Source organism: Oncorhynchus keta, chromosome 2 (assembly GCF_023373465.1).
Source record: "Oncorhynchus keta strain PuntledgeMale-10-30-2019 chromosome 2, Oket_V2, whole genome shotgun sequence".
In the NCBI taxonomy this organism is placed as follows: Eukaryota; Metazoa; Chordata; class Actinopteri; order Salmoniformes; family Salmonidae; genus Oncorhynchus; species Oncorhynchus keta.
The window spans coordinates 42,864,839-42,885,512 of NC_068422.1; the positions used below are offsets into that span (position 1 = coordinate 42,864,839).

Genomic DNA, 20,674 nt, shown 5'->3' on the forward strand with positions numbered 1-20,674 from the left:
CCTCAAGCGCCCTCGCTAATGATCCAACAAGCTGAATATGAAACTAAACACTTCTTATTCAACCACTGTGTGCATTTAGGAGCGAGTGTGTTATTCTAACAGGAGTGTTTGTGGAGAGGCTCTCAACCCCACACAGGGCAAGGTTGTTTTTAGTTGTTGGATGTGTGAGAGGGGGATGGGTAGGGTGAAGGATAGGATAGGTGCACTGGTTATCTCCAAAATGGCTGGAAAGTAGGTCAGTTGCTACGGCAATTTCAAGGGGAAACTCTCAAAGTAGGCCCTTGAGTTGCTGGTTTGATCCCTCCCACACATTCACACGCTCATATATTCTGTCAGGAAAGCAGTGAGATTTGGAGCTGGGAGCTCAACATGTTTTCATTCCAGCGTGATGTTGCGGTTGATGTTCATGCCTGAAGTCTCACAGTTCTTCACACGTTTTCATTCCATTTGGGGCACGTTTGTGCTCTGCTGGGCCGTTCCCCCCTCTGTCAGGTTACCTAGCCATCATTTGATTTAATTAGTATTTGTTTGCTCAGCAGACACCCTTATCTATGAGATGAGTGTCACTGCATGTTGATGAGAGGTCTGTTTGGGTAACATCCCTCCACACACAAACGTACCTGCACACCATAGGAGACTGCTGAGGAAGGCTCATAATAATGGTGGGAATGGAGTAAATGGAATGGTATGAACACATGTGTAAAGCATGTGTTTGATACCATCTCATTAATAATTAATTCCATCAATTAAATTTAGCCAGTCCTCCCCAATGAAGGTGCCACCAGCCACCTGTGCTGCACACACACATATACACAGGCACATACATACAAACAAATTGTGTACATGAGAGGAATGGCACTCCTTACTGTAATATATTCCAACAACAGAATCCAGTGTTGGAAAGAGTCAAGACAGTTTTATTGGACTGGATGGCTGACTGAACATGCGACTGCACGTGTCTATTTTTTGAGTGCGGGTTTTATATAAATAACTGTTAGATATTCTAGTAAAGTCATGGCATAGTAAAGTCAGACCAGCAACCCTTTGTTCCTAATGTGGGGGCAGCAACTTCAGTTTGAGGAGGCCTTACCCACTACAGAGTAGTCCAAGTATGTTTAGGACAGGTACAGCTACAAAATGATTCTGGTGAGCTTTTTCCATTTGCCAGGAAACATCCTAATCCCTTTATCAGTCTATGATAATCTAGATAAACCACATCCCAACCATATAAAGCAAACACAAATACAATCAGGTTTTTGCTAAGCAATGATTTTGAAGATTGGTATTCAAGGAGTCCAACCAAGCCATTATCTCGTCCAACCATTACCTAATTCAAAGTTACCAAAACCTCTCTCTGTCATTCATATGGTAGCATCCTTTTGTATACACATCCAATTATATAACTGCAGACACATGGAAAAATCTGTTCTCTGTCATCTGTCGTGTTTTCCCCTGTTTTAAGTATACCTTGCTAATGCTTGACCTGTGTGTGCTTTGTTAGCTACAAAGCCACCCCCAGAGCCCTGGGAGCACTGATCAAAATGAAACACTGTCATCCACAAATTCCCTCAGGCAAACAGACATAATTACTGGAATTAGCTAGCTATTTTGTCATTAGCCTCTGCATTCAATGAGCCTATTAAAAAGAAATCGAAAAGATAGACAGTGACGGATGTCTAGGGCGGATTTGAAGACACAAGCATCCCCCACGCCTTAGCCCCATATTCAATGCTATGTTTAATACCATAATGTAGTCATTCTTGGGGCTGTGGCTCTGCGGATTGTTCTGATTGGTATTGTGTGAGTGCTGATGGCTCGACTCTGTTTAGTCACCGCATACAAATGCACTTTGTTAGCGTTCTGATGAAAATGGCAGCTTGCCTTTTAATGCTGTATTTTCCCTAGCCGTAATCACAGGGTGGGTATTCAAATAAATGAAGACAAAACAATGAGACCCAATCAGGATTTGCTAAGCTGGTGAAAGGCCAGGGACACGTTAATGAGAGCTGTGAAGACACTAGGCCTCTTGGAAATACACATATGACACATTAGGCAGACTTTCTGGCTGGCTGCACTTTTTGTCTAAATGGGAAAAGGAGCGACATGATACTAACGTGTAATTTAGTGTAGATTTGTGTTTGCACAAATGCAGCCCCCAGTCTTTCAACATTTAGACTAATAACGAGACGCAGAACTTTCTTCCTGTAGGCATGAATGTGAACACACAAAATCAGGATTTCAACCTGACTCTGCATATTCTTTCCTATGATAGCTTATACATTTATTTTTTGCCATTCTAAGGATTACTTTGTCCTTGAACAGGTCGGGATATATGTCTGTCCTTTTTCTTCCACTCATGTTGCTGCAATGCTTCATTGTGTAGATGTATTTCACTGCAGCTGCCGTACCCAACTGTAGAAACAACTAAAGATGCTGTAACTTCATTGAAAAGTACAGGATGTCATGTTGTGCTTCACTCAGGTCCGCATGGTTTAAGGGTCTGAAGCACCATCTCACGCACCATCCTGTTTCCACAGAACAAAAAGTTGCAACAGAGAGATATGGTGAGCCAGTGGAACATGAATGGACGAATGTTTATCACAGATGACGGTCCTATACTGCCCTCTAGGGTTTTACAGAGCATACATCTTTCAGAGAGCTGCTTTTTTTCTCAAAATTATAACTTGTATATATTAGGATGCTACAGTCCATGTTAGCTGGTGCACAATAAATACATTACAAACAGCGTGTTATTTAATGTGTTCCTCCCATCATAGGTTTACGCTCCAAACAAAGTTAACACAAACGTTGGTAAAGTGGCGCAAAGGCAGTCAATCCTATCGCAGTACTAGTTTTGTTAGGCCTGAGTCTGAAGCCTCAGGAGCCCATATTTGGCACTAGGGGCATACGGCTAGCATTAACAGAACGCCCTCATTTGTCCCGAGGCGCAGACTGCTGCCACACAAGTGGGACTGGCAGGGCAGACGGATTTACGATTTCCCATTCTTCCCTCGCAGCAGCTCAATCTTGTGGGCGCCAAACTTGGGAAGCATGAGGTTGATGTGGTTGACCCAGTTGAACTTCACCTGAGTCACCTCGCCGATGTAAGTCTCAGCATGGATGAAGAGCTCGTAGGGTTTTACCAGGACTCAGGAGGCCACTTTAGGAAAGAACAGAAAATGTTCATTCCTTGAGTCAGTTTAGTTTAGGGCAGGATCAGTCAGTTGTCCTGTCAATTGATCGGTGATTCAAGTTCAGCCTTCAAAGGTTCAAATGATTTTATGGACTATGATGTGACAATTACAAGTAGAACAATGTAACATTTTTAAATGTGTGTGACATTACACGATCTCAACTCATCTATAAACTACTTCATATCAGAAGTGTGCCTGATACTGGCATGTGTGTTGCCATGCTCTCCATACAGCGTTGTTCATTATCCCCGGCAGGGATCTGCTGCCATCCATGGATACATTTGCTTTGTCGCGATACCGTGGAATATGAATACATGGGGAAAAAACAAAAACTTAGTACAGTATATAGTAAATCATTGTTCATGCATTACTTGAGCCACTGGAACATGTGCTAAATAGTGTAAATAACCATGCCTATTTAATAGAGGTGTGAGAAGGTATTTTCACAGAGTAAAGCGGAGGGTTATCTGATGCCCAAGTAAAGCCAGGGAAAGGCCACTTACTTGGCAAAAGGCACAGCATCTCCAGTGTTCAGGTAGAACTTAATCTTGGATTGGCCACTGGGAACGGGGAATTTGTCAGCATAGTGACCCATAGTGGGCCATGCATATTGTCTGCACATGGTAAACACAAACCAGTAAAATAAATACAAATGACAGAATCAGGTGAAAACACTGATGTTAGACAGTGGATTTGATAGGGCCGAGGGACCCGAATATAGAATATGACCATATATGTATGGCAAGGTATAGAAACAATGATGTGTAGATTTCTGTACTGGGAGACATTCAATTGAGGTATTTTAGTTTGAAAGTAAAGATTAAAGCTTAGTACGTATTTATCCACAATTGCCATTTTTTGGCCATTCACAAAAATGCAGAAGGACAGGCTATAAAATAATTGGTTAGCTCATTTTGCACGTTTGATAATGCATTATGAGTCAGTCTGCTACAGTTAATATTCTGCTCAAGGTGAAATGTTAAGGGATCTTGCAATTTATGACCCAACACTTTCCTCCTCTTTTACGCCAAAGCAATCTGTGAGTACTCATCGTTTCTCAGCCATGGCTTTGAGTACCCGAAATAGGGGGAACACATGCATAGCTCCTCCCAACTTTTAGATCGCCACCCTATAAATATGTAGTTCAGGATGACACCAGTTTATAGTTGTGGGAACAGCAGAGTTTGGCTGTCAACAGGGCAAAGGAATAACACCCAAGGGCTTTTACGACGTGAGCAACGAGGCGTCGGTCGGCATCTATTGGGACATACTCATACAGTGCCTTCAGAAAGTATTCAGACTCCTTGACTTTTTCCACATTGTTACTTTACAGACTTATTCGAAAATGGATTAAAAATTATCCTCCCCCCATCAATCTGCACACAATACCCCATAATGACAAAGCAGTAACAGGTTTAGAAATGTTTGCACATTTATTAAACCAAAAACAGAAATATCACATTTACAGGTATTAAGACCCTTTACTCAGTACTTTGTCGAAGCATCTTTGGCAGCGATTACAGCCTCAAGTCTTTTTGGGTATGATGCTTCAAGCTTGGCACACCTGTATTTGGAGAGTTTCTCCCATTCTTCTCTGCAGATCCTCTCAAGCTCTGTCAGTTTGGGATAGGGAGCGTCGCTGCACAACTATTTTCAGGTCTCTCCAGGGATGTTAGATCAGGTTCAAGTCCAAGCTCTGGCAGGGCCACTCAAGGAAATTCAGAGACTTTTCCCGAAGCCACTCCTGAGTTGTCTTGGCTGTGTGCTTAGGGTCATTGTCCTGTTGGAAGGTGAACCTTCACCCCAGTCTGAGGTCCTGAGCGCTCTGGAGCAGGTTTTCATCAAGGATCTCTGTACATCTTTCCCTTAATCCAGACTGGTCTCCCAGTCCCTGCCTCTGAAAAACATCCCCACAACATGATGCTGCCACCACGTTTCATTGTAGGGATGGTGCCAGGTTTCCTCCAGACGTGACGCTTGACATTCAGGGCAAAGAGTTCAATCTTGATTTCATCAGACCATAGAATCTTGTTTCTCATAGTCTGAGAGCCCATGAGGTCTGTCATGAACCTTTTACTGAGGAGTGACTTCCATCTGGCCACTCTACCATAAAAGCCTGATTGGTGAAGTGCTGCAGAGATGGTTGTCCTTCTGGATGGTTCTCCAATCTCCACAGAGGAACTCTGGAGCTCTGTCAGAGTGACAATCAGGTTCTTGGTCACCTCCCTGACCAAGGTCCTTCTCCCCTGATTGCTCAGTTTGGCCAGGCGGCCAGCTCTAGGAAGAGTCTTGGTGGTTCCAAACTTCTTCCATTTAAGAATGATGGAGGCCACTGTGTTCTTGGGGACCTTCAATGCAGAAGATCTGTGCCTGGACACAATCCTGTCTCGGAGCTCTACGGACAATTCCTTCGACCTCAAGGCTTGGTTTTTGCTCTGACATGCACTGTCAACTGTGGGACCTTATATAGACAGGTTTGTGACATTCCAAATAATGTCCAATCAATTGAATTTACCAAAGTAGGACTCCAATCAAGTTGTAGAAACATCTCAAGGATGATAGATGGAAACAGGAAGCACCGGAGCTCAATTTCGAGTCACATAACTAAGGGTCTAAATACTTATGTAAATAAGGTATTTATGTTTTTTTTTTTATATACATTTGTAAAAATGTCTAAAAACCTGTTTTTGCAAGGTCTTTATGGGGTATTGCGTAGCTTAATGAAAACATTTTTTTAATCCATTATAAAATGAGGCAGTAACGTAACAAAATGTGGAAAAAATCAAGAGATCTGAATACTTTCCGAATGAACACTCCCGGGGATGTTCGATTGGGATGCAATCCAAAGCAGGGATAAACTGCCATTAACATGGACAGCTGCATTCCCTCCCATAGAAATCATGGGGGACGCCTGTCTGCTACAGTCTTCGCTGAACCCAATCGCGGCAAATCAACTTCTAAAACCATAGAAACAGTTCACAGCCATATCAATGTCATGTACAACAGGTGCGTGCATGCCCCCCAGGACAGTCTTTGCAGCCAGCGATGTGCCTCCCCATCCCATGTGATAGCCTAGAGTAGTTTGTTAATGGAGGACAGCCACCCAGCCTTGGCCCCCTAAAAACTCAGTAAGTTGGGGAAGACTTTCAAACCCAAATAAAGAAAACTGTTACGGAGTCAAAACCTGTATCCTGTAAAGCCTTCAGGGTTTACGAGTCTTTCATTGTAGTACTTGTAGGATCAGAGATGGTTGCAGGCAACAACATTGCGCGTGTCTGGCACAATAACAAAGGGAGCAAAGCAGAGAGAGGGATGGGTGAAGGTCATGGGCTATGTTGTAGTCTCCCAGCATAGGGCAAGCACCAGGCGCTTCAAGATCAAAAGCTGTGGCTCCATCTTCCACTCTTCTCTACAATCGAAAGTGGCAGATTCAGCTGTGCTGGCCCCCAAGGCAGCAGCGCATATCTGAAGGAGCCTGCCACCATTTTAGAAAATATTTGTCCAGACTGGTCCAATTGAAAAAAACTGGTGGTCTTTATGGTTCTACCATTGGTACCATTCCAATATTCCAGGGGATACATTTTAAGATGGCCAGGCAAGAAAATGTGTGAGTCATTGTGACATGGAGTGCCTATGATGCTAGTTCTGACCTTGGTGGGTAGTCTTACACTACATAGGAAGTTAGATTACGTCAACTTGTAACGGCTGGTTAATAGATTGGAGTCTCTATTCACTGACGGGCTTTGGCCATTCATACATCGATCAAGTGACACCATTCATTACTATGTAAGGACTCAATAGCGCATTCAAGCCAAATGAAGTCTTAAGATAGTGTCTCATGGAGGCATAACATGTGCAGTTTGAGCTAATCCATGAAGTGATGTTGCTGGCTAACTCAGTGATGCCACCTCTCATTGAGTAGCTCAATTTGAAGGCCAACTGGGGTACTGCAGGTTGCCATTAGCAACTCAATTATCCTTATAATTTAACTTATTCTGTGTGCAATCTGAAGTTATCAGTTCAATTACATTAATCTGGTTTATTAGAAGCAAATATTTGTATCATTTTATTTTAGTTTTTTAATAAGATTGTCATTTTTCCATTCGCTGTAGAGGGGCGGGATCCTGTTTTCAGCTAACAATGCCTGCAGTACTGCAGTTGGCATTCCACTTCTGTAGCTTCAATGAGGGGGCAGTCTTTCTCCCCTGGATCTATTCAATCCGTATCACAGAAGTTCAGCATTAGTGTTATTGAAATTTAAAGGCAATGTTCCGGCGTTAGCGGAGACTGCATTCACGTTGCCGCATGTCAGTTACATTTACAGTGGGGCAAAAAAGTTTTAGTCAGCCACCAATTGTGATAGTTCTCCCGCTTAAAAAGATGAGAGAGGCCTGTAATTTTCATCATAGGTACACTTCAACTATGACAGACAAATGAGAAAAAAGAATCCAGAAAATCACATTGTAGGATTTCTAATACATTTATTTGCAAATTTTGGTGGAAAATAAGTATTTGGTCAATAACAAAAGTTTATCTCAATACTTTGTTATATACCCTTTGTTGGCAATGACAGAGGTCAAACGTTTTCTGTAAGTCTTCACAAGGTTTTCACACACTGTTGTTAGTATTTTGGCCCATTCCTCCATGCAGATCTCCTCAAGAGCAGTGATGTTTTGGGGCTGTTGCTGGGCAACACAGACTTTCAACTCCCTCCAAAGATTTTCTATGCGGTTGAGACCTGGAGACTGGCTAGGCCACTCCAGGACCTTGAAATGCTTCTTACGAAGCCACTCCTTCGTTGCCCGGGCGGTGTGTTTGGGATCATTGTCATGCTGAAAGACCCAGCCACGTTTAATCTTCAATGCCCTTGCTGATGGAAGGAGGTTTTCACTCAAAATCTCACGATACATGGCCCCATTCATTCTTTCCTTTACACAGATCAGTCGTCCTGGTTCCTTTGCAGAAAAATAGCCCCAAAGCATGATGTTTCCACCTCCATGCTTCACAGTAGGTATGATGTTCTTTGGATGCAACTCAGCATTCATTGTCCTCCAAACACGACGAGTTGAGTTTTTACCAAAAAGTTATATTTTGGTTTTATCTGACCATATGACATTCTCCCAATCTTCTTCTGGGTCATCCAAATGCTCTCTAGCAAACTTCAGATAGGCCTGGACATGTACTGGATTAAGCAGGGGGACACGTCTGACACTGCAGGATTTGAGTCCCTGGCGGCGTAGTGTGTTACTGATGGTAGGCTTTGTTACTTTGGTCCCAGCTCTTTGCAGGTCATTCACTAGGTCCCCCAGTGAGGTTCTGGGATTTTTGCTCACCATTCTTGTGATCATTTTGACCCCACGGGGTGAGATCTTGCGTGGAGCCCCAGATCGAGGGAGATTATCAGTGGTCTTGTATGTCTTCCATTTCCTAATAATTGCTCCCACAGTTGATTTATCCAAACCAAGCTGCTTACCTATTGCAGATTCAGTCTTCCCAGCCTGGTGCAGGTCTACAATTTGGTTTCTGGTGTCCAATGACAGTTCTTTGTTCTTGGCCATAGTGGAGTTTGTAGTGTGACTGTTTGAGGTTGTGGACAGGTGTCTTTTATACTGATAACAAGTTCAAACAGGTGCCATTAATACAGGTAACGAGTGGAGTACAGAGGAGCCTCTTAAAGAAGAAGTTACAGGTCTGTGAGAGCCAGAAATCTTGCTTGTTTGTCGGTGACCAAAAACTTATTTTCCACCATAATTTGCAAATAAATTCATTCAAAATCCTACAGTGTGATTTTCAGGATTTTATTTCTCATTTTGTCTGTCATAGTTGAAGTGTACCTATGATGAAAATTACAGGCCTCTCTCATCTTTTAAAATGGGAGAACATGCACAATTGGTGGCTGACTAAATACTTTTTTGCCCCACTGTACATTTCTATCACGCAATCGGGAGTTATTTTCCCTTGCGGTTGATCCTCATCTATCTTCACCTTTTAAGCATTTTTCCCCAATTCTACAGATTTCAAGACACAGTACAAATATGCGTCAGTTCTCCCCTTCCCAAAGGCAGTCAATGTCCACAATGGTAGAGACAATGTTCTTGTCACATCCAGGCATGTGCTCTCCTCCGTTAGGGTAGAAGTCAATATGGCCAACAGCCTGAGATATGCCCTTGTCTGAAATAAAAAGGATGATTTAGTCTTATGCTGTATTCCGCTCGTATGAACAGAAATATTTTGTATAAAATCAATTACATTGTCGCATCAAGACTGTATAAAGCCTTATGCTCTTGTTTTCCAGTGAGCTGGGTTCTTGGAACAAGTCATAGCTACAAATGTAAGCCAGGGTATTCGTCACACTCAAACAGTGCACTTTATTTTGATATTTAAAAACAGCCATTGTGTCCCATACCAACATAAGGGATGAAGGGCAGCGTGTCGGTGTGAATGACATCTACAAATGTGGCATCGGAGGGGTCCAGGCGCACCGTGGCAATGAGGCCCTGGAAGCAGGGCTGTGCTTGGTCCAAACATACAACCTCTAACTCAGAATACCAGTCAATCACTTTACATCTATACGTTTTCAACAAGGGATATATGGCTCAAAATAGAAGTTGGGGCTTGGGACCTGGGTTTCAACCTATTACGTAGCTCCATGACGACGTATACATGTGCTTAGCTAAGATCTGACCTGTCGTGCTCCCAGACTGTCCGATAACGTGGACCATGCGAGCCTTCTGCCAGTAGACATCCTGTGACAGAAAGTGTTAGGGTGAGCGTTGGAGTGATAATGCTGTCTTTCAACCGAGAACGCTCTGTTTGCTGTGTGTGACAATTCCCCTTTATTCTGCAGTTGTGCATTGTAACGGTTTTCTTCTGGTGAAAGAGAGGCGGACCAAAATGCAGCGTGGTGGTTATTCATGTTTTTAATAAAGACGACTATACATGAACAGACTAAACAAAACAAGAAAAGTGAAAACCTAAACAGTCCTATCTGGTGCAAACACAGAGACAGGCACAATCACCCACAAAACCCAACACAAAACAGGCTACCTAAATATGGTTCCCAATCAGAGACAATGACTAACACCTGCCTCTGATTGAGAACCATATCAGGCCAAACATAGAAATAGACAAACCAGACACACAACATAGAATGTCCACCCAGCTCACGTCCTGACCAACACTAAAACAAGGAAAACACATACGAACGATGGACAGAACGTGACAGAACCCCCCCCCCCCAAGGTGCGGACTCCGAACGCACAACCTAAACCTATAGGGGAGGGTCTGGGTGGGCATCTGTCCGCGGTGGCGGCTCTGGTGCTGGACGTGGACCCCACTCCATAATTGTCTTAGTCCACCTCCTCAGCGTCCCTTGAGTGGCGACTCTCGCCGCTAACCTTGGCCTAGGAAACCTGACAACGGGCCCCACTGGACTGAGGTAGCTCAGGACTGAGGGGAAGCTCGGGACTGAGGGGAAGCTCGGGACTGAGGGGAAGCTCGGGACTGAGGGGAAGCTCGGGAGTGAGGGGAAGCTCGGGAGTGAGAGGAAGCTCAGGCAGGTTGAGGGATCTACCAGATCCTGGCTGGCTGGTGGTTCCGGCAGATCCTGGCTGACTGGCGGATCCTGGCTGACTGGCGGATCCTGGCTGACTGGCGGATCCTGGCTGACTGGCGGATCCTGGCAGACTGGCAGATCCTGGCAGACTGGCAGATCCTTTTTTTCCCGCTTTGAGGACAATACAGTGCCACTGACACGGCCTGCAACGAAAACATGCGGTCTCTCCTTCACTGCAGCCGAGGTGAGTAAGACATTTAAACGTGTTAACCCTCGCAAGGCTGCAGGCCCAGATGGCATCCCCAGCCGCGCCCTCAGAGCATGCGCAGACCAGCTGGCCGGTGTGTTTACGGACATATTCAATCAATCCCTATACCAGTCTGCTGTTCCCACATGCTTCAAGAGGGCCACCATTGTTCCTGTTCCCAAGAAAGCTAAGGTAACTGAGCTAAACGACTACCGCCCCGTAGCACTCACTTCCGTCATCATGAAGTGCTTTGAGAGACTAGTCAAGGACCATATCACCTCCACCCTACCTGACACCCTAGACCCACTCCAATTTGCTTACCGCCCAAATAGGTCCACAGACGACGCAATCTCAACCACACTGCACACTGCCCTAACCCACCTGGACAAGAGGAATACCTATGTGAGAATGCTGTTCATCGACTACAGCTCGGCATTCAACACCATAGTACCCTCCAAGCTCGTCATCAAGCTCGAGACCCTGGGTCTCGACCCCGCCCTGTGCAACTGGGTACTGGACTTCCTGACGGGCCGCCCCCAGGTGGTGAGGGTAGGCAACAACATCTCCTCCCCGCTGATCCTCAACACGGGGCCCCACAAGGGTGCGTTCTGAGCCCTCTCCTGTACTCCCTGTTCACCCACGACTGCGTGGCCACGCACGCCTCCAACTCAATCATCAAGTTTGCGGATGACACAACAGTGGTAGGCTTGATTACCAACAACGACGAGACGGCCTACAGGGAGGAGGTGAGGGCCCTCGGAGTGTGGTGTCAGGAAAATAACCTCACACTCAACGTCAACAAAACTAAGGAGATGATTGTGGACTTCAGGAAACAGCAGAGGGAACACCCCTATCCACATCGATGGAACAGTAGTGGAGAGGGTAGCAAGTTTTAAGTTCCTCGGCATACACATCACAGACAAACTGAATTGGTCCACTCACACTGACAGCGTCGTGAAGAAGGCGCAGCAGCGCCTCTTCAACCTCAGGAGGCTGAAGAAATTCGGCTTGTCACCAAAAGCACTCACAAACTTCTACAGATGCACAATCGAGAGCATCCTGGCGGGCTGTATCACCGCCTGGTACGGCAACTGCTCCGCCCTCAACCGTAAGGCTCTCCAGAGAGTAGTGAGGTCTGCACAACGCATCAACGGGGGCAAACTACCTGCCCTCCAGGACACCTACACCATCCGATGTTACAGGAAGGCCATAAAGATCATCAAGGACATCAACCACCCGAACCACTGCCTGTTCACCCCGCTATCATCCAGAAGGCGAGGTCAGTACAGGTGCATCAAAGCTGGGACCGAGAGACTGAAAAACAGCTTCTATCTCAAGGCCATCAGACTGTTAAACAGCCACCACTAACATTGAGTGGCTGCTGCCAACACACTGTCATTGACACTGACCCAACTCCAGCCACTTTAATAATGGGATTGATGGGAAATGATGTAAATATATCACTAGCCACTTTAAACAATGCTACCTTATATAATGTTACTTACCCTACTATTCGTCTCATATGCATACGTATATACTGTACTCTACATCATCGACTGCATCCTTATGTAATACATGTATCACTAGACACTTTAACTATGCCACTTTGTTTACTTTGTCTACATACTCATCTCATATGTATATACTGTACTCGATACCATCTACTGTATGCTGCTCTGTACCATCACTCATTCATATATCCTTATGTACATATTCTTTATCCCCTTACACTGTGTATAAGACAGTAGTTTTGGAATTGTTAGTTAGATTACTTGTTGGTTATCACTGCATTGTCGGAACTAGAAGCACAAGCATTTCGCTACACTCGCATTAACATCTGCTAACCATGTGTATGTGACAAATAAATTTCATTTGATTTGATTTTTGAAGACTGGAAGTTCTGGCGGATCCTGGCAGACTGGCGGATCCTTGCAGACTGGCAGATCCTGGCTGACTGGCGGATCTAACTGATCCTGGCAGACCGGCGGATCCTGGCTGACTGACAGATCCTGGCTGACTGGCAGATCCTGGCCGACTGGCAGTTCTGGCGGATCCTGGCAGACTGGCGGATCCTGGCTGACTGGCAGTTCTGGCGGATCCTGGCTGATCCTGGCTGACTGGCAGATCCTGGCCGACTGGCGGCACTGGCGGCGCTGGGCGGACTGGTAGCTCAGACGGCGCTGGGCAGACGGGTAGCTCAGACGGCGCTGGGCAGACTGGCGGCCCTGGCGGCACTGGACAGACTGGAGAAAAAGGCTCTGGCAGCGCCGGACAGGCGGGAGACTCTGGCTGCGCTGGAGAGGAGGAAGGCTCCGGCAGCGCTGGACAGGCGGGACACACTGTAGGCCTGATGCGTGGTGCTGGCACTGGTGGTACTGGGCCACGCAGCTCCGGGTGAGTGCAAGGAACAGGACACACCGGGTTGCGAAGGTGTACTGGAGACCTGGTGTGTATAGCCGGCATCAAATCCCCCGGAACTCCAAAACACGTTTCAGGCTGAGTACGAGGAACTGACATGGGTGACATCGGACAGCTAACACGCTCCTCAGGGCGAATGCCGTGCATACTATGCCAAACCAACAGCTTTCTTTCTACTCTGTCCAATACATCCTCCACACTCTCAGACTCAGCACTCTGCCTCGCCGACAGCTCCAATTCCATCCATGGCTCCTTACGGTAAACAGGGGGAGTTGGCTCAGGTCTGACTCCTGACTCTGCCACACTCTCCCTGTGCCCCCACCCAATAAAGTTTTGGGGGTGCCTCTCGGGCTTCCAGCCGCTCTGCCGTGCTAGCTCCTCATAATGCCGCCTCTCTGCTTTCGCTGCCTCCAGCTCGGCTTTGGGGCGGCAATATTCCCCTGGCTCTGCCCAGGGTCCTTTTCCGTCAAGGATCTCCTCCCAAGTCAATTTATCCAAATAGTGCAGCCTCTCCCACTGCTGCTGCTGCCTCTGTTGCTTCTCCTGCTGCTGCTGTTGCTGCTGCCTCGGTTTACCACGCCGCTTGGTCCTTGGTTGGTGGGTGATTCTGTAACGGTTTTCTTCTGGTGAAAGAGAGGCGGACCAAAATGCAGCGTGGTGGTTATTCATGTTTTTAATAAAGACGACTATACATGAACAGACTAAACAAAACAAGAAAAGTGAAAACCTAAACAGTCCTATCTGGTGCAAACACAGAGACAGGCACAATCACCCACAAAACCCAACACAAAACAGGCTACCTAAATATGGTTCCCAATCAGAGACAATGACTAACACCTGCCTCTGATTGAGAACCATATCAGGCCAAACATAGAAATAGACAAACCAGACACACAACATAGAATGTCCACCCAGCTCACGTCCTGACCAACACTAAAACAAGGAAAACACCTACGAACGATGGACAGAACGTGACATGCGTCCATGCTGCCGCAACAGAAATAGATATGTTTTTAGGCTTAAACATTCTTGAGCTGTGAAACAACATATGGCATGTGCATGTGTATACAGTCAGGGTCAATTCCAATATAATTTAAAATTTAATTCACTTATGAAGTGGAGAATTTGTTGAATTCAATTAGAACTACAACAATCTGAAAGTTATAGAATTAGACTACATTAGAATGGTGGAAAATGTCACTTCGGAATTGAAATTCAGTATTTTTCCATTTCCCAGCTAAACTAATGCAAAGAAATATAAAGGAAATAATGCAATTATAGAAAGTTTGCTGCAGGATTTGAACGCTTAAAGTGGATTGACGCAGCCTTGTGTCAATCTAATTTAAATAATTACTTCCCCATCAAATTCCATCAGTTTAAGCTAGATATGTCCATTTTTGTATGGGCTGTTCTCATTCCACCGCATCCGCCTATGTCAGCCTTCCACAGCTGCGATGGAAAGTGGGAGAGCTACATAACTGTTTGTCAGACCAGAAGACATCCCAAAAATTGGTCTCATGAAAACGTCTGTGGCATCCTGAAAGGTTTGACCTAAAAACTAATATGGCAACTATGGAAACATGACTCACGATGGTGTTCTCAGTTTTGTCACGGTACTCGTCTGAAGTTAACCCAGTACCAAAAACTTAATAGAAGTGATTTCGTGCCCCCCACCCTTAAAGGGGTCAAATACATGTCAATTTTTTTTTAAATAATTCCTGAGCCTTCTTATTTCTCCTAGATATAGGACAGAGACTTCAAAACCTTATGACTTCCTTTGGTTGTCTTTTGCCATTTGGGAATGTGTTACTCAATGCCTTTCAATGGGCTATAGCAGCAAAGGTAAAATTCTATATTTTATCAAATTGTAAATATATATCTACACAAGTGAATTTAAACAGCTAAAATTTCCACAGTATATCTTAAAACAATTCCATACGATAGCTTAGTGGAATTTGAATTGAATAAAATGTACAGGGAAAGGGAATTGAATTAGAATTTGTGGAATTAACACCAACCCTGTGTATACAGTACCTATGGTCCAGACAGTACTTTCCCAGAAGACGTCAATCATGTGGGCCACCTAGGCACCAACGACTCAGATATTATTGGCTGCCTGTGTGCAGAGGGTCAGCCCCCCCCTTCTTTCAGTCCACACAGATGCAGTTGACCTCTTCCTCTGTCAGTATGGTCTGAGAACACAAACATGACATCAACCCCACAATGGGAACGGCTGTTCCCGGTGTTAACTATCGTTTACTTCCTTGGTGTTATCCAGAGAACCACCCTCTCACCCAAAAATAAAATATCAAGCATAGTACACAAGTCACGGTGGGAGGGACTCAACGTGTAGTCCCACTCAGACTAGAACTGAACACTGCCTACTTTGCACATGTCAATAAGCCAGTTCTCGTCACCCTTGTCAAAAAACATTTTCATTCACTAACACTTAAAGACTTAATGAAACAGTAGAAGTTGTTGTTTGTTTCCATCAGTCTCACAAAATCCCACAGTAAAAAAAGCTGAAATTCACTACTTTTCATCCATCTGCTTGCGCTGCATTCATATTTAGTCTCACATTTAGGTGTTTTACCATTGTCTTCTCAGGGCAACCAGGGCCGCAAACAGAAAACAAAACAATGACAAACAACTGCATTCATGTTTTCTTGACAAATGTATATAAAAACATGATACAAATGTATTTATATGAATCCTGTTAGTACAGAAAGTCTTGGCTCAGTGGGAAATTATCCAACTAGTCAGTGACAACTGTGGGGAGTTTGACGTTTGTGACAGCAACTATGTAAGCTTATTACAGTATTATAGACACTATGTCCTGGGATTTCCTAAGATCCTCTATGTTCAGGGGCGGCAGGTAGCCTATTGGTTAGAGCGTTGGGCCAGTAACCAGAAGGTTGCTAGATTGAATCCCTGAGCTGACAAGGTAAAAATCGGTCGTTCTGCCCCTGAACAAGGCAGTTAACCCACTGTTCCTAGGCCGTCATTGTAAATAAGAATTTGTTCTTAACTGACTTGCCTAGTTAAATAAAGGTAAAATAAAATTATAAATATGTACAACAGCCGCTTACCTTCCAACGACTCTGGTATCAGCGGCTGCAGAAGAAATATAGGAATCCAACACAACAGCCCAGCAGTCAAAAGGGGTTAACAGCGCTTCGATCACACCGACAGCTTCATTGGATTTTGGTACACCAGAATTACATTCATTTCCAATGAAACGCTGCATTTGCCCTAGTTGATATCAGTTGTGTCAATTAAGCCTCCTTCATACCTGGTGCTAACATTGTTCCTGTGTCCTGATCTTAACCACATTCTGATCGTGCCCATGTTGTTTGCGGTTTTTACCTCTTGTTCTTTTGACCAATCAGATCAGATCTTTTGCCAATAAATGGTCTGGTTGTGTAAACGCAGCTATTGCAGCCGTTGCATCTACACATGGTAGTAAAATGTGTCTCTTATGCGTCCACTATGTCCACATTGTGACCAATATATTCTGGTCCCTCCCTGTATGCAATGTTTTGACTGATATACTTTCAAAATAATATGAATTTATTTATTTAAAGACGCATATTTATGCCAAGTCAATGGCGTCACATGTCAATGATTTTATAGGGTGGGATAATGATGATTTAAATGGTTTCACTGTCCAGATCCGTCTACACTTGTAAGATACAGTATATAGCCCCATTTATACCAATGCTAACATGGCTGTGTTTAACACAGACAGCCTAATTCTGACCTTATTGGTATTTTGACCAATCAGATCTTTTCCTCAGATCTGTCCTCCGCCCTTTGTCCTCAGATCTTTTCACACTTTCTGATTTCGCCCATATTTTTAGACAGGTGTAGATGATTAAAAGACACATTGCGATCTGATTGTGATCAAATCTTCCAGACCACCTCCTGAGGAAGTCAGGGACTCGTTGTATCCGGATATCAATCAAGTGTAAACAAATCTGGATGGTCAAACCATTTAAATCATCATTATACTGGCCTCTAAAATCATTGGCATCAGTAATTGTCTTAAAATAAATGAATATAATCTTGAAAGAATATCTGTCAAATAATTTGCTGATCTGGTCACAATGCAGAAACAGTGGACGGATAAGAGACACATTTTAATACAATGTGAAGACACGAGTTAAAAGAAACCTTCATTAGATAGTGATTGGATCATATTAATCAGATAACAAAATGCACATGTTAGCGCAAGGTGTAAACAAGGCCTCTGACTACCTCCAGAGGTGGTCGGGAAGATCTGATGACAATCAGACCACAAGGCGACTTTCAATCGTCTACACCTGTCCAAAATCTGGGCACAATCAAAATGTGGACAAGATCAGAACAAAATATGCATGTTACAACCAGGTATAAACAGGCTTTAGAAAGCAAGAAACAACTAATTGCTGTAGTGTAGCAGTTGAGATTGTGGAAAAGTATGCTTGAACTGTTCAAGGTTTGTAAGTGACTGAGTGAAGAAGAAAACACAACTTGCTCAATAAATCACTTTTGAATTATATGTTGAATGAATATGATAAAACTGTAATGTTTACTCCTTCCCAGTCATCTATTTCATGTGTATGTGACAGGTATACTATTGTGTCTTCTAGAAATGGGTTAGACCTGGTTCATTCTGACAATAATATGTTTTTGTCATTAATGTATAGCGTTTATAAGTCATACTGTTTGTTATCACCAAACTGATATCACAGCCAGCTCAGACATATACACTGTGCACGTACAGTGTGTGTGCACCATATACCATGTTGTACTGTACTGGTGATGGCACTGCTGTTCCTAATGTGTGTAGGTGTGTATTCATGGGAAGTGGATAGCAGCCGGAAGACCCTAACCGCAAACCTAACCACAAATTCTCAATTACCCCTAACCTTTAACTGTTAGATCACCCAGCTGAATATCCACTTTCTATTTTGTGTTGTTGCGTGCTGTTGCACCGATACTGAACAAGAGAGACAGTAAATTGGCTTGAAAGTTTCTTCTTCTTCTTCTTTTTGTTACATGTAGATCCATTTTTGTATCATACCAATATACTATGCTTCAAAAGTAAATTATCCACTTGTACGTTAAAACTTTTAATAAGTAAAAGCTATCAGTACAATTTCAATGACACGTTTTTCTCATTTAATTTTCTGTCAACTACTGTACATTTCCAAGAGATGGCACTGGAGAGTAAGCAGTGGTAAGTTTCTCTTTAGCCTCGATAACTATCCCTTTTATACTGAACAAAAATATAAACGCGACATGCAACAAGTTCACATGGTTTACACTTCAAATAAGGAATCAGTAAATTTAAATAATTTCATTAGGCCCTAATCTATGGATTTCACATGACTGGGCAGGTGTGTAGTAATGGGGAGCCAGGCCCAACCAATCAGAATATTTTTTTCCCCACAAAAGGGCTTTATTACAGACAGAAATACTCATTGTACCCTCCCCTGGTCCCACAGGTAAAGTAGCTGGATGTGGAGGTCCTGGGCTGTCGTGGTTACATGTGGCCTGCGTTTGTGAGGCCAATTAGATGTACTGCCAAATGCTCTAAAATTTCATTGGAGGCGGCCTATGGTAGAGAATGAACATTCAAGTCTCTGGCAACAGCTCTGGTGGACATTCCTGCAGTCAGCATGCCAATTGCACACAAAACTTGAGACATCTGTGGCATTGTGTTTTGTGACAAAACTGCACATTCTAGGGGCCTTTTATTGTCCTCAGCAAAAGGTTCACCTTTGAAAATGATCATGCTGTTTAATCAGCTTCTTGAAATGCCACACCAGTCAGGTGGATGGATTATCTTGGCAAAGACTAACAGGGATGTAAACAAATTTGTGCACAAAATGTTTGAGAAGTAAGCTTTTTGTGTGTAAGGAACATTTCTGGGATCTTTTATTTCAGCTCATTGAACATGGGACCAGCACTTTACATGTTGCATTTATAATTTTGTTAAGTGAGCACACTGTGTATACCAAACATTAGGAACACATTCCGAATATTGAGTTGCACACCCTCCCCCATGTCTAAGGCACTGCATCTCAGTGCAAGATGTGTCATTACAATCCCTGGTTCAAATCCAGGCTGTATCACATCCGGCCGTGATTTGGAGTCCCATAGGGCGGCGCACAATTGGCCCAGCGTCGTCCGAGTTTGGCCAGGGTAGGCTGTCATTGTAAATAAGAATTTGTTCTTAACTGACTTGCCTAGTTAAATAAAATGCACATTTTAAAAAAGTTAGCTGGATGCCCTTTGGGTGGTGGACCATTCTTGATACACACAGGAAACTTTTGAGCATGAAAAACCCAGCAGCGAAGCAGTTCTTGACACAAATCGGTGCGCCTGGCATCGACTACCATATCCTGTTCAAAGGCACTTCAATCATTTGTCTTGCCCATTCACCCTCTGAATGGCACACATACACAATCCATGTCTCAATTGTCTCAAGGCTTAAAAATCGTTCTTTAACCTGTCTTCATCCCCTTCATCTACCCTGATTGACATCAATAAGGGATCATAGCTTTCACCTGGTCAGTCTATGACATAGAAAGAGCAGGTGTTCTGAATGTTTTGTATGCTCAATGTATATCCTAGGAGATCCACCGATTGTATGTAATCAGGGGTTCGTATGTTTTATATGAAGTGCAGACAATGTATATTAGCAAGCTTCTTCAATAACTACCAAATTGAGACTAACAAAACATGAATGACACAGTGCGTATGTCCAAGGAAAATCAAATACTGAAATACAATATACAAATTCAGAATAATTGTTTGGTAATTTACCTATTTATGATATTCCTACCTTGCAATTCTATCATCGTCAAAAGGAATATAGCAGACACCTGACCTATCCAAAGCTCTAGAAAAAAAATGAAATATTCTGCACAGAAATAGTATAGAAATAAAAGAAAACTCGACAACATAATAAATGTGAAACAGGGAGGGCTAATCTTTGCCAGATGATCCCGTCAAAGCATTTAGATGAGATGATCATTGTGAAGTTTCCACCCAAGAGGATAATCCCATGAGAAAACAGTCCTAAGGTGCTCTCTCTCCCCTGGGGCTCCTGCATAAATCATGTGGAATAGGAGGTGTCTGGGATTGGTTTAGTGAAGCACCCCGTGGGTCAAATACAAAATGTGTGTTTATCATTTTGATTATTTCAAGACCAATGTGTGTTTGTGGCTGTGTAGTCTTAGTTTACTTGCTGCATTTGTTTATTTGCTCGAT

The 20,674-nt window shown here is 43.8% G+C and overlaps 1 pseudogene; it reads right to left on the reverse strand.

The window, feature by feature from the left end:
- Positions 1–2,473: 2,473 nt before the first annotated feature.
- Positions 2,474–15,847, reverse strand: LOC118361357 (pancreatic lipase-related protein 2-like; annotated as a pseudogene).
- Between the last annotated feature and the right edge of the window lie 4,827 nt (positions 15,848–20,674).